Here is a 13647-nt window from a genome sequence, read left to right as displayed (position 1 = left end):
ATGTATCTACCCCAGGACTCAGTGTAATGCTTGGCGTATAGTAAGCACTTAACAAGTATTAATAATAATAATAATAATAGTAACAGGTATTATTACATGCAGGGTCATACCCAGGATTAAGTAGGTGCTCTTGCAACATCAAAAGGAGAAAATAGGGCCCAATCAGATCACTCAGAAACTTCATAAAGGTTCCGATTCTCCCTTCCCCCATTCTGTAGAGTACAACAATTCATTTTCCAGATTCAGAGGAGCAAAAATCACAATCTTATTAACTACTGAAGAGAGAAGCATCTTGCTCTGATCCCACCTCCCCTACCCAACCTAGGTTTTCCATATTGAACTTAGTTCCAAGGGTGAATTGTCCCATTATTATTATTAATCATACTTATTGAGCATTTACTGTGTGCAAAGCACTGTACTAACTGCTTGTGAGAGTGCATAAGAGCAGGAAGACTTCAGGGGAAGCAGGAACACTGTTCCATAGCAGTGTTGATTCGAGGGTCCTATTCCTCCATTCTTCTTCAGTCTCTGTCAGACTGGCACACATGTTCCACAGTTTCTCTCTCCCCCAACTAAAGAGAATTCAAACTCCTCTTGAATTTAAGAAAAGGTAATGAAAAAAACTGGGTGAAAATAAATTTTAGGTAGAGTTTTTTCATAATCATAATATAGAATTTGATATTTTTCCTCCTGTAGGAAATATATTGCAGATAATTAAAAAAAATACCTTTAGGAAGTCATGTGGCAAAATCTAGAGGGTCTGTTTGGTAAAGAGAATATACAATGGCATCACAAACAGAGCTGCTGTTAGAGATAGGAGCCTTGAGCACAGCCCAGAAACTTGAAAAAACAACAACAACAAAAAAGAGTGGGAAAACAGAGCTCAGAATAAATCAAAGTGGCTCTTAGTCAAAGGTTTCTTTCTGGCACTCAGTGGAATTTGTCTCCAGGCACTGGTTTGACCAGGAAATGAAAACAGCTATTTATTAGATCTTTGATAATAGTATTAACTGTGGTTTTAAGTCTATCCAAAGGAAACACATGTTTATCTACTAATTGCAAATAAATTTAATGCATTTGATAGGATGAAAAGGGGAGAATGGACTTTAATGTTGGTATTTGTTAAGCGCTTACTATGTGCCGAGCACTGTTCTAAGCGCTGGGATAGACATAGGGGAATCAGGTTGTCCCACATGGGGCTCACAGTCTTAATCCCCATTTTACAGATGAGGGAACTGAGGCACAGAGAAGTTAAGTGACTTGCCCACAGTCACACAGCCGACAAGTGGCAGAGCTGGGATTCGAACTCATGAGCCCTGACTCCAAAGACCATGCTCTTTCCACTGAGCCACGCTGACTTTATTTGGTGGACAAGTTTAGGAAGGGTATGGTCAGAAGAAATTGCTGATGACTCCCTGCTTTTTATTTCCTCTCTCTTTCCAAATGCAAATCGAATGCCACTTGCTTAATTTAACGACAAATACATTTAGCTGCAATTCATTCACTCCTGGCTGGAGGATTGGATTTGTGGATAATGTGCACAGTTCCAGGGTCTTTTCTCTTCCCCCCCCTCAACGCAGCAGGAGGCTTCTCCCCTCCTTACCACTGGCTGGCCAGGGGCTGCTTCCTTCCACGAGGCACCCTGCTCCCAGATGAAAGCTCAGCCTTACCAACGTCTATGCTAGTGTGCAGGGATTTTTGTCCCATTTCTGAAATTGTCTGGGAAGTGATTGGGGTGGAAAAAAAGTGGGGGAGAGTCTTGTCTGCAACCTGAAGTGGGGCATCCACTCCCAACTCCTTTTTCTCCTCCTCCTTCTTCATTCTTTCCCCTAAGGGAGTAAGTTAGGGTCAGGTAAGTTAGGGCCAAGCGAAGAAGAAGTTGGTGCTCAGTACTTATGAGTGTTTTCTTGTCAGGGAGTGTCACTGGTCCCATCATCCTTTTGGTACTTGAAAAAGGCACCAGCACCAGTAATAGCAGCAGGCCTTCAGTCAGGAAGAGTATAATCAAGAAGCAGAGAGGGAAAAGTCAGGTCAGATATCAGCAGGCAGGCGAACCACCCCCCGAAACCCAACTCTTGCCCTAGTTCAGCCATTTCCATGCTTAGTTAATCTTGAGAGTAATGAGATGAGAGAGTTTCAAATGTCTTTGAGTTCCAGGGAGAGTGGGGCAGGTGGTGAGAGGGGGAACCAAGAGGGGAAAGAAAGAGAAAAAGGCCTGTACTTCTGACATTCTCTGATTAAACCCTCATTTTCCCTACTCCCTCTCGCTTCTGTGTCACCCTTGAGCTTGGATTAGTATCCTTTATTCATCTCACCCTGAGCCATCACAACACATATACCTATCTGTAATGTACTTTAATTTACTTTCCCCCTCCAGACTGTGGACAGGAAGTGTGTCTTCCAATAATATCCTTTCCCAAGTGCTTAGTACATTACTCTGCTCATAGTAAGCACTTAATAAATAACTGATTGATCGATTGGCATTCCAATAATTCATCACAGAGAGTTGAAATGAGAAAGAAATTGCAGGCATTTAGTATCAACCTACCATCAGTAGTATTTATTGAATGCTTTCTGCATGCAGTTGTATCCCAGAGCTAAATTCTTGGGAGAGTACAATACAAAAAAGTTGATAGACATCATTCCTTCCCTCAAAAGGCTTACACTCTAATAGGGGAAAAAGACATTAAAACAAATTACAAATAGGGGAAGCAACAGAAGTTGTATAAGGATACTAAGGATAAGGATATTATGACTGGTAAAAATGAAAGGGTGGAGAAATAATGTTCTGGGGGATTTCAGAGCAACATCCACAGAGGGCAGTAGCTGATGCCATGGCAGAGCCAGTAGAGTATTAGGGTTGAGCTTAAAAGGGAATTTTGAGACAATAGAATAAAAGCCCAGGAAAGTATGTAGCCCTTTAGATTGTGAGCCCATTTTGTGCAGGAAATGTGTCCAATCTGATTATCTTTTATTAAACTCGGTGCTTAGCCAAAAGCTTGGCCCAAAGAAGCATTTAATACCATCATTACTATTATTAATAGTAATACAATTACTATTATTGTGTTCCTGAGTTATCACTTCAGTTTTTTGTTCCCAGGTAATCAAGAACACACTGCCAATTTCCAGCATGGCCTCCTGGAAATAGCATGAGGAGTCAGATGACCTAAGTTCCGGTCCCGGCTCTATCGTTTGTTAGTTGAGTGACTGGGTGAATCACTTAACTTCTTTGTGCCTCCGTTTCTTCATCTTTAAAATGTTAATTCAATATTTGCTCTTCCTCCTACTTAGACTGTGACCCCCATATCTGACTGTATTATCTTGTATCTTCCCCAGTGGTTAGTAGTGCTTGGAACACAGTATGCACTTAGAAATTCCAGCATTACCAATATTGCTTGTGGTATACAGGGCTTTAAGATATATTGATCCTTCTGGCCATAGGGACCATTTGGTACAGTACTGTTGCAGTGAGCTAGCTTGTTTTTCAGATTCATGGTCATCAAGACCATAGGTTTGTGGGAATTTCATTCCCATTTGGATTTTGGTGAAGATCCATGCTTCCACTATCTTAATAATAATAATAATAATGTTGGTATTTGTTAAGCGCTTACTATGTGCAGAGCACTGTTCTAAGCGCTGGGGTAGACACAAGGGAATCAGGTTGTCCCACGTGGGGCTCACGGTCTTCATCCCTATTTTCCAGATGAGGGAACTGAGGCCCAGAGAAGTGAAGTGGCTTGCCCAGAGTCACCCAGCTGCCAAGTGGCAGAGCTGGGATTCGAACCCATGACCTCCGACTCCCAAACCTGGGCTCTTTCCACTGAACCACGCTGCTTTTCATAAGCATGACCAATCTACTGCAGAAGCAAATGCTCAGTTGGAATATCCCAAGACATTTGGGGTCAAGTGGTTTATTTCCTTAATTTATCTGAAAAGGGGCTTTAATTCTTTACTTTTGCTATAGTAATCCTTTAAATGATGTGCCTAACTAGCCATAAGAATCTGATAGGATATTGAAGTTAGATTGAAGAGAAGAGACTACAGGTCATGCCCATTCTCCATAAATAGTACTGTTATGCTCTGCCTTTATGCTTCTTTTAACTTCAATTTCTCCAACTTTACCTGAAGCAAAAACTGACAGACTGCTCTTGCTGCTAAACTGGAGCAGTGCTGTGTTAAACAATTTGATCACCTCAGTATTTAATGCTATAGTAAGCTAAGGTATGACCTTTTATGTTGGCAAGTTTTCACTGTTTTATCTTTGGAGATGAATAACATAATTTGCCTCATTCGGTTCTGGTTTTCTGAAAAGGTTAAGGTGGTGTCTTTAGAGTGCAGGAACTCTTGCATTAACAGCTTCTGTGAGCATAGAATTCCTGGCCTGTCTTAGGAGAGACAAAATTATGTAGGGGAAGGTACCCAGGTAGAGAGTTAACATTTAAGAGTGCAATAAACATGTAATCCTTTTGGGACTATTCTGATTGGTATAATTTAATGGCAATTAATACTGAACAAACTGCAGAAGGTTTGGAATTTTATTCAGTGAAGGATGCAAATGTATGCAAATGTGAAGATAGTTCCCAGTTTTGTTGGGTTTTTAATAGTATTTGTTAAGTGCTTACTATGTGCCAGCCACTGTGCTAAATGCTGGGGTAGATACAAGATAATCCGGTTGGACACAGTCTCTGTCCCACATAGGGCTCACACAGTCTTAATCAGCATTTTGCAAATGAGGTAACAGGTAAAAAGAAGTCATTTGCCCAAGGTCATACATCAGACAAGTGGCAGAGTTGGGTTTAGAATCCAGGTCCTCAGGCACCCAGGCCCACGCTCTTTCGACGAGGCCCAACTACTCACTAAATCATGCTGCTTCTTGCAGAAAACCATCAGGCTACCGTCAAGCTAGATTGCTCCTTAAGGTTCCTAGGTTCACACTGGGAATTCCCCTCCTGCCCCCTTTCCCCCCTCCTGTGGAGAAACTCCACCCAATCCTTAAGCTCCCTCAGCGGTAGGTTGAAAGATATGCTGGGGCACAAACAATTAAGTAATCTTGCATGTGAAATTTGCATCGACTTGAATGAGTGGCAGGATTATCATCAATGACATTAATACTAATAGGACTATGATCTGCCATTCTGGCCAGTACCAGCTGAAATAGATTATACATTCCTCATTTGCAAGGACTCTGTCACCTTCTCTTCTTGTACACTCTCAAGTGTCTAATACCTCACTCTGCACCCAGCAGACATTCAATAAATACTATTGAGGCCAAGAACCGTACCTGGTTTTTACCAACTCTTCCTTCTCTTTCCAATCAATCATATTTATTGAGTGCTTACTGCGTGCAGAGCGCAGTACTAAGCACTTGGAAAAGTACAGGGTAACAGAGTTGGTAGACAAGTTCACTGTCCACAAGGAGCTTACACTCTACAGTCCAACGGCTTCTACTCCATCCTAAACCTCCACGACCTCTCAGCTGACTTCGATGCTGTCAACCACCCCATTCTCCTGGAAACATTATCCAACCTTGGCTTTACTGACACTGTTCTCTCCTGGTTCTCCACCAATTTCTCTAGCCACTCATTTTCACTATCTTTCGCAACCTCCTACTCTGCCTCCCACCCCCTCACTGTGAGTATCCCTCAAGGTTCAGTTATGGGTCCCCTTCTATTCTCCATCTACACCCATTCCCTTGGAGAGTTCTTTGGTTCCCATACCTTCAACTACCACCTCTAGGTGGATGATTCCCAAATCTCCATTTCCAGCCCTGATCTCTCTCCCTCTTTGCAGTCTCGCATATCCTCCTGCCTTGAAGACCTCTCTACTTGGATGTCCTGCTGACACCTCAAAACTTACCATGTCCAAAACAGAACTCCTAATCTTCCCACCCAAATCCTGCCCTCTGCTTGACTTTCCCATAACTGTAGGCAACACCACCCTCCTTCCTGTCCCACAAGCCCACATCCTTGGCATCATCTTTACTCTTCTCTCTCACTCAACCCACATATTCAATCAGTAAAACCAACAGGTTCAACCTTCACAGCATCGCTAAAATCCCTCCTTTTCTCTCCATCCAAACTACTACTACATTGATCCAAGCACTTATTCTCTCCCATATGGATTACTGTAACAGCCTCCTTCCTGACCTCCCAGCCTCCTGCCTCTCCCCATGCCAGATCTGTACTTCACCCTGCTGCCCAGATCATTTTTCCACAAAAACATTCAGGCCACATTTCCCCACTCCTCAAGAAATTCCAGTCATTGCCTATCCAACTCTGCAAACAGAAACTCCTCACCATTGATTTTAAAACACTTAATCACCTTGTCCCCTCCTTACCTCACCTTGCTACTCTCTTATCCAGCCCACACATTTCATTCTTCTACTGCCGACCTTCCCACTGTACCTTGATCTCATCTATCTTAATAGTAATAATAATAATAATGGTATTTGTTAAGCACTTACTATGTGCAAAGCACTGTTCTAAACGCTGGGGGATACAAGATGATCAGGCTGTCCCACTTGGGGCTCACAGTCTTAATCCCCATTTTACAGAGGAGGTAACAGGCACAGAGAAGTGACTTGCCCGAAGTCACACAGCAGCCAAGTGGCAGAGCCGGGATTAGAACCCATGACCTCTGATTCCCAAGAATGTGTTCTTTCCACTGAGCCATGCTGCTTCTTGCCACCAACCCTTGACCCTGTCCTACCGCTGTCCTGTAAGGTCCTCCATTTTCATGATGATGTTGGTATGTGTTAAGCGCTATGTGCAGAGCACTGTTCTAAGCGCTGGGGGAGATACAGGGTAATCAGGTTGTCCCACGTGAGGCTCACAGTTAATCCCCATTTTACAGATGAGGTAACTGAGGCACAGAGAAGTTATGTGACTTGCCCACAGTCACACAGCTAACAAGTGGCAGAGCCGGGAGTCGAACCCATGACCTCTGACTCCGAAGCCCAGGCTCTTTCCACTGAGCCACGCTGCTTCTACAGACAATTACTCTCCCCCACTTCAAAGCTTTATTGAACCCTTCTCTGTCCTCATTTTCTCTTTTCTCACTCCCTTCTACATTGTCTTGACTTGCTCCCTTTATTCACTCCCCACCACCCCCAACCCCACAGGACTTATGTATGTATCCATAATTTACTTATATTAACATCTGTCTTCCCCTCTAGCTCACTGTGGGCAGGGAATGTGACTGTCCTATTGTATTGTACTCTCCCAGACACTTAGTACAGTGCTCTGCACACAGTATGTGCTCAATAAATACAATTGATTGATAGAGGGGACTCTAGACACACCAGACTTTCCCAAAAATCTAACATTTCCCTTCCTGTTCACCCCCTTACTTTCTTTATTCTACACTGTTAAATGCTTAAAAGGAGACATTTCTGATCTAAAACCTCTAATGAACACATTCAGCTCTATTTAGAAAGACTATAGAGATAGAGGAAGAGATAGAGACTGAGACTGATTTTCCCCATTCAATAGGCTCCATTCTCCTGTTGACTCCCTGTTCCTCCTGCCTCTCTCCTCTTGGGAGGACGAGTTTGACTCAGTGATTCTTTAACAACCTTTTCTCATGGCATTTTTGCTGCCAGCCTTTGTCAGAACTCCCAGATAATTGTCTGTGAAAGAGGAACATTTTTCATTTTTAAATAAACAATCAAGGTTACAGTGAACCAGATTTCCCGTGATTTTGAAGAATGTGTAAATGCAAGTACCTGGATTCCTGTGGAGCACAGACAGGCTTGACATGTGAAGGACAAGCTGATACTTTTCCACTGACTGCTCACAAAATAGCCTACACTTTCCCATAAAGCAAAAAGAGAAGAGATGGAGGAAGTAAACATAGCCTGTGCCCAAACCCATCCTTTTGTAATCTCACACAAGTCACCACTAATCCTTACAAGCTCCACCTGTAAAGAGTTTCTTCTGAAAGGCCTTTCCCTTCCCTTCCTTTTTACACACTAACCTCTCCCAGCTTTGCCAGGCACCATTGGAATTTCTCTGCCCTGGGATAATTTGACCCTGCGCAAAGATGACTTAAAGAACTGTTTACGGGTTAGGCACTGTTTTGAAGCGATTAAGTAATCTAAAAATGCTATCTAAATTCAAAGTCCAGAAATTCTTACAAAGCAATTCACTGTCAGAGAAACTGACAATAAAGGGACAAGCCAAATTATTTCAAAATACACCTAAGCATATCCCATGAGGAAGATACAGGTCTAATACTTTGTTACTTCTAGTATGACTGATGGGAAGGTGTGGAGTCAGCATCACCATTCTAGAATGTCCTAAATTTGGGGTGGCCAAGCCTCATGAACTGAATAGCTGCAACACAAAACATATTATGGCCATGAGGTACAGATCAAATTGGTGAGCAGACATTCCAGGGCTGGTATTGACAGGGTTTAGGGGCAGTGAGAGGGAGAGGAAAAGTGTGTCAGGCAGTGGCAGATCTAAGGAGCCAGCCAGGAAACTGAAGTTGGGAGTGGTGAGTGGGGCTGGTCACTGCAGCAAAAATAAATAATGAACCACAGGCCACACATGTGGAAGAGCAGACACTTAAGGCTGCTAAAGACAATCTGGCCATCCCAGTACTGAGATCTGATTTATTCATTCAGTAGTATTTAATGAGCACTTACTATGTGCAGAGCACTGTACCAAATGCTTGGAATGTGCAATTCGGCAACATTGAGGTCCTAGTTCCAGATTTTCATGTTTTTCCAGGCCCTGCATGAGAGACAGTACAGGTCCCACTTGATTCAAATTGAAATTAATTTTTCAAACCTTAATATTTTCAGTCATTAAAAATAAAAGGGAAAAATAAAATTTGGTTCTTCCTGAAGGAATTAAAAAGAAATGCTGGAACAAAGAGAGATGTATAAGAATCTAAGATTTGAATTTCTCTATGTAGCATAACCTGTCTTTGGGCTTCATAGTGTTTATAATTGAATTAGTACTGATTAATTCCACCTAAAACAGGCTATTTTGGATCGAATCAGGCAATTAGTTACTATGGCAACTCAATTAAGACAGTTTTACACCCCTTATACTAATTGCTGTATTCATTAAGAAAAAAATAATTTAAAGATGCATACACCTTTTCTTGGTATTTCAAGTTCCAGTTATGTATGTAACACAAGAAAATATTGTTCAAAACTGTTATTGCAGAATCATGTTTTTAAAGCCAATAATTGAAAATTGCATATTAAATGGATGGTATTTTTCAGTAATAATTGCATATAGCAAATGTTTGCTCTTTGCAGATCCACATAAATTCATTTATTTCACCAAGTGGTAATTTCAGGAGTATTTCTTACATATTGGAACAGGAGTTGTTTACATTTGAAGTAAATTTCAGGGGCACTGTTGGGTGAATATTTTCATTAATACAATAAATTAATAGTAAATGTAGAAGGCAGGGACGATGTTTCTTACCTCCATTGTACTTACCCAAGTATTTAGTACAGTGAATTCTCTGCACACAGTAGTGGCCCAGTGCTATTAATTGATTCAGCAATGATACTGGAATAATTTATGGGAATGTGCCTCTCCTAGAAATTAAATGAGAATCTTTGATTTTTTTTTTATCTAAGGACAGGTCTATGCTAGCAAAAAGCTATTGAGAGAAATATCCAGGTGATTTAGGAAAGGTAAAAAAAATTATAGCCATATTTCAGGTAAAATTGTTTTAACTGAATTTTCAGTGAAAAATTTGAATTTTCATTTCAAACTATTTTGATAACCACCTCTGTTTTCCCATTCACTTTGCCAGGGTAGTCCTTGCCTGAATGTCATGCAACCTCTTTTTATGTCAGACATTTTATTATTTGAGTTATTTATGCTTATGAAGAGGTTTTGCAATATATTCATTCCCTGAAATAGAATTTGCAATGCACATGTTTCCAGAGAAAAGATGCTTTATAATATGGAAAAAAAATATTCCTATATACCTGCAGCATTATCTAAAAAGACTTGAAATCCAGATATATTTCCTCTTTTGGGCCCTTTACCACTTGCAAACATTAAATAGAACACAAGGAATAAGATGAAACACTAAAATAAGCCAATAAAATGAAATGAATTTTGTTCCACGTAAATCCCTGTAGAACCATCCCTTGAAGGGATAGCTATTGTTAAAAACAATGTGATTACTTTTGGCTGAAATTTAAAACTGTAACAGTGATAGTGAATATCTGATCATTTTCTCAAATGTAAATTTAATTTTGGAAATTACAGTTGAGAGATGAAAGTACCTCAATGGAACCCTTCTTGTCTAAGGTGAATAATAATAATAATAATTATAGTATTTGATAAGTGCTTACTATGTACCAAGCAGTGTTCTAAGTGCTGGGGGAGATACAAGATAATCAGGTGGTCCCACGTGGGGCTCACAGTCTTAATCCCCATTTTACAGATGAGGTAACTGAGGCACAGAGAAGTTAAGTGACTCGCCCACGGTCACACAGCAGACAAGTGGCAGAGTCGGGATTAGAACCCATGACCTTCTGACTCCCAGGCCTGTGCTCTGTCCACTACACCATGCTGCTTCTCTAGTACTGCTTCTCCATGAGGTAGAGGATAATGGATCTCCCAATCCTCCTCCTCCTCCCATCCTCTTCTTCCTATCCCATACACGTTCATCAAGTCCTATGGGATTCCCAGTCTAGAGGAGGGAGCGCATAAGTATTTAATCCCCACTTTGTAGATGAGGAAACTGAGGCACAGGGAAGCTAAGTGACTTGCCCTAGGTTATAAAGTGGCCAATAGCAGAGCTGGGATTAGAACCTAGACTTCCTGATTTCCAGGCCTGTGCTCTTTCCCCTTGGCCACACTGTTCCTTTTCCAAGCCACTTCTCTTTCAAGCTTCACCTTCTCCGTCTCTGAGCCCTGACCCCTTCCATGATTAAATACTCATGTTGGGCACTATTACTGAGAAGGAGGAGATTGCTGCTATTCTGCTTTTTTATCTGATGAGGTTTGATGACTTCCTTAGCTTTTCGTCATCATTGCCTACACACAATAAAATTCAACATGAAAATCAGATTGCCAGATGCTGGTGCAACTTTGAATTTGACTAATTCCCTGTAGCATGCTTCCTTTGCAGATAATGATGGTAATGGAATTGGTATTCATTTTAAGGGGTAGATATATTTAGAGTCATCAGATGGTCACTAGCCTGATGGGTTTGGCAGCCTTAAGACAAAGGAGTAGTTGATTGCAAACTATTAATCTGAATTCCATCACCCAGAAGGTAGAGGTCTCTTCAGAAGTGGAATTAGCATCGATGCTAAACTGACCTTCATTGGGTTCGCTGGTTTTACTTGGTTTGAAACTGTTGATTCCAAGTCTGAACAGCTCGCATACAATTAACACCATTCCTCTTTTCAGACAACTGCTGTGTCCTTAGCATCCTCTTAGTCCATGATCCAGGGTTTCGTGTTGTTGACCCTCTCTATGAATTTTCACAGAACTAAGTTAAACCTACCAGTCATAATATTCCGGTGAGCCAGGTTTGCTTGAGGTAAGCAGCATTTAGGGCATTTTCTTCTTGATCCATCCTCATTTGTGGTGGAGAGTTTGATCATAAACACAAAATATTCTAAATTAGGATGTTCAGTGGGGGAGAATGTATACGCCTGTCCAGGGAGTCTGGTTTTATCTCCACACCTGGCCCAGCCTCTCAACAGACCAATAATACAGAGAGGAAAAAAGCTCTGGGGGGCCAAATATGCCATATGGTTGGAAGCATTAATGATAGGAAACTCCACCGAAGAACTATTAAGACGGATCTGGGACTAGCAAGCAAAAGTCTAGGGCTTTTTTCCAAGTCTTCCTGGTTTGATCTTAAGGATCTTACTTTACTATTTTCACAGTGCTTTGGCACCCAGTAACTGCTTAATAAATGCCAGATGTATTATTATTTCATTGTAATAATCCAAATACTGACTAAAGATTATTGATTTAAGATCCATTAGGCTACTGGTGTTTTAGAATAGTGCTCTCAAATCATAGGTACATGTCCTACCTGTGAGGTAGCTGAGGCACAGACAAGGTAAGTGACTTACATAAGGTCACACATCAGACAAGTGGTAGAGCTGGGATTAGAACTCAGGTCCTCTGACTCCCAGGCCTGTGCTCTTTTCTCTAGGCCACGCTGATTCTCATTAATCATTAATCCGTCATATGGCTTAACTTTGGCTATCTTCGCCCATATTCAATAGTCTCATATTCCTTATTTAAATTTGCATTTTACTCTTCGATCAGCTTACCAAAGTTATATCTCCTCATAGTTAACCAATGGAGGGTCTGACCCCATTTTGGGCAGTGTCATTCTCCATCATCAACTTTGTATGTGTCAGTTAGGCCCTATTCTTCCCATTGCCTAAGACAGCCCTAGTAGTAAGTTATGCATTTTAGGATATTAGTGTCTTACACTGCCAAGAAGAGACTTATACCCTCTCGGGAATAGAGTGTGAAACGGGTGCTCAGTAACTGCTGGACAAAAACAAGTTACTCTTGAAAGCAAGTTAACATAACATATCTGTTGCTGCCTTGTCCCTTAGAATCTTAAATGGATGAAAGTAACACTCTCACACATATGAAAGGGCAGACAAATGCCCCCACTGCTAAGCACATGGCAGACAAACTGTGACCAAAATCCTCAGATATAATACGGGAAAAATAAATATGTAATGTCCAGGCTTTAAGTTCAAGGTTTTGGTGTTTCAGCCTGAGAACATGACCCCCGTTATTGGACACGAAGGAGATTGTAACCTCTCTTCCCAAAGAACTTTCTGCCAGGCAGAGCTCCCAACTGTCCCCTTGGTACTGCAGCATCCATTTCTTCACTTTGAAATCTCATTCTTCTATCTGAAATTGTGCACTCATGAGTTAAACTATTGCAGAATCAAACCCTTTAATTTTATAACCCAGCAAGATTGTCTCAAATATAATCTGGAAATATGGAAAGCGAAGCACACCTTTCTAAGAAGGGGTCAGTGGCACAAGGGACATAAAACTCTAGGCGACTTGGATTCACTCTTTTTCAGTGTGTGGTCCCAGAGTGGCTTCCAAAAAACACTCCTTTAAGCTTTTCTGCTTTGAGATATTACATAAATGCTAAACTGGGTTTATTTCCATGCTGGCAACTAGATGCCCATCAGAAGGCTAGAGGCAGAACTGGCCCTGATAGTCTTATGTTTAGACTGTGAGCCTGTTACTGGGCAGGGATTGTCTCTACCTGTTGCCAAATTGTACATTCCAAGTGCTTAGTACAGTGCTCTGCACATAATAAGCGATCAATAAATACTACTGAATGAATGAATAAGGTAAAAAAGTTGCAGCCAGAGTGGGGACTGGGAGGAGAGAAGAGCTTCAGCAGCATAATTTGTCTGGGCTGTAAGGGAAAAGAACAGTAGTTTGGGGACATGAGCCTGCATCTCCTCTTCTTAAAGAAGAGGCCTTAGCAACAAGGCCTCCTAGATTCTCTCCTTCTGTTGTGTTTACATTTGTCTGGGGAGGCTCAGTATCCTTTTCCAGTACTTACTATGGGTTAAACACAGTACTTAGTGCTGAGGTAGATACAAGATGATCAAGTCCCACATGGGAATCGCAGTCTAAGCAGGAGAGAGACTAGTAC

General features: G+C 41.4%; 1 protein-coding gene and 1 long non-coding RNA gene across 3 annotated transcripts in view; one reads left to right on the top strand and one right to left on the bottom strand.

Moving 5' to 3' along the window:
- The window catches only part of LOC114815030, a 65080-nt gene extending 57262 nt beyond the window's left edge, over positions 1–7818 (bottom strand). The window contains exon 1 of the long non-coding RNA XR_003762817.1: positions 7724–7818. This is a non-coding gene — a long non-coding RNA (uncharacterized LOC114815030). The remainder of the gene's footprint in view (positions 1–7723) is intronic.
- The window catches only part of CDH13 (cadherin 13), a 901878-nt gene that overhangs the window by 851283 nt on the left and 36948 nt on the right, over positions 1–13647 (top strand). The window lies entirely within an intron of this gene.

Source organism: Ornithorhynchus anatinus, chromosome 11 (genome assembly GCF_004115215.2).
Source record: "Ornithorhynchus anatinus isolate Pmale09 chromosome 11, mOrnAna1.pri.v4, whole genome shotgun sequence".
Taxonomy (NCBI): Eukaryota; Metazoa; Chordata; class Mammalia; order Monotremata; family Ornithorhynchidae; genus Ornithorhynchus; species Ornithorhynchus anatinus.
Note: the sequence above shows the minus strand (reverse complement) of the source record. Positions and strands in the feature narration are given on the sequence as shown.